The 1,437-nt window shown below is 55.6% G+C and overlaps 1 long non-coding RNA gene across 2 annotated transcripts in view; it reads left to right on the top strand.

Annotated features, from left to right (window-relative positions):
- Positions 1 to 1,068: 1,068 nt before the first annotated feature.
- LOC119577214 overlaps positions 1,069 to 1,437 on the top strand; it is an 11,587-nt gene continuing 11,218 nt past the window's right edge. The window contains exon 1 of one of the 2 annotated variants that reach the window (XR_005229108.1): positions 1,069 to 1,130. This is a non-coding gene — a long non-coding RNA (uncharacterized LOC119577214). Of the gene's footprint in view, positions 1,157 to 1,437 lie in introns of both variants that reach the window. The other variant, XR_005229109.1, reaches the window with a different exon arrangement.

The raw sequence follows: 1,437 nt of genomic DNA, 5'->3' as shown, positions 1-1,437 counted from the left end.
GGGAAGGGAGGGATAGAAGGGGAGGGGAGGGGAGGGGAGGGAGGAGAGGTCGACACCTACGGCCTACGAAAAGTTAGGGGGGTAGGGTGGGCGAGGGGAGAGGAGATGGGGAAAGGCGTGGGGGCTCTATCTCTCTCTTTCTTGAAGGGGAAATTAAATGGCAGACTCTCCCCATGTGTGGTTAATTACCTCTGATCCCTCTACAATTAACTGACGAGTCGGGAGGAGGGAGGGAAGGACAGAGGGTGGGAGGTGGGGGGGTCGCCACAGGAAGAAGGGAAGCAGAGGAAAGGGAGGGGAGGGGGAAGAGCCACGGGGGGAAGGGAGAGGGGAAGGATACAAGGAGGAAGAGGGGAGGGGCTATCACCACTACCAACCACGTTTTACACGTCTGGGAGATAAAAATAACGTTGGTGACACTGGCGACCTGGCGACGGGTGAGGGGGTGAGGGAAAAGGAAGGGGAGGGGGGATGCTGAGATGGTAGTTGATGGCTAGTGATAGAGGCTATGGCGGTCCTGGATCAATGGGTCATTAGAGGTATTCTCTCTTTCTCTCGTCTTCTTCTGTTCTTAAAGGATAGAAATGAAGGTCTAAGCCCTCAAATATGAAGGCATGGTGACATTTGCTCGAGCTTTGAAAAACAAGTGACAGTGGGCCTTTTCGTGAACTTCAGAGTGCCCGGTTAATCGTAGAGACTCCAAGCTCTCTCAAGTTCATTTTTCTTTCTTACATGAATTGCTTAAAACCACCCGACACAGCAATCGGCGAAGAAAAAACACGGTCCCTCGTACATCTGGCAACCCTTCGGCAGCTTCCCCTCGTCGCGTGCCGTGCAGCGTTACCAACACCAACCCGAAACCGTAAGAGAGAAACCACAGAATCACAGCTCTAAGTGTCGCCAACAAAGCCCATAGCAAGCACCATCCTAGCACTCGATTCAGCCGCGCAAGAGAAGGCAAGAAGCTTCTCACCCCAAGCGGGCAACCCTCACACGAGTAGACCGGCGACGACGCTTGCAACGCTGGTCCGATTTCAGGTCTCGCGGCGGGCGCTGTTCTGCCTCAACTCAGTTTCCCCTCGGCCGTCCCCGTCTTCGCGCGTCCCCTCGACCCGCTCCGCCCCCGACTGGTACCGCGCCTTTAGTGTCCCCCCTGGTACGCCCACGCCGCCCTCACACGCCCACGCTTCACTCCGCCCACGCCGCCCTCACACGCCCAAACGTGATTCTTTGGTTTCAATTTTTATACATTCCCCCCAAAAAATTGCCCTTTTATTCCGCCCATACACCCGCCCACTCCGCCCATGCGGGATCCCACGGTATCCACTCTCAACACTACACATTCCAAAAGACACCCTACATCCCGCCCACTCCGCCCACAACACAGCCCAGTCCTTTTACGAATTTTGCTCAGACACCAATATTCCAGCGTGAGGT

The sequence above is a fragment of the Penaeus monodon genome, chromosome 9 (genome assembly GCF_015228065.2).
Source record: "Penaeus monodon isolate SGIC_2016 chromosome 9, NSTDA_Pmon_1, whole genome shotgun sequence".
Lineage (NCBI taxonomy): Eukaryota > Metazoa > Arthropoda > Malacostraca > Decapoda > Penaeidae > Penaeus > Penaeus monodon.
Note: the sequence above shows the minus strand (reverse complement) of the source record. Positions and strands in the feature narration are given on the sequence as shown.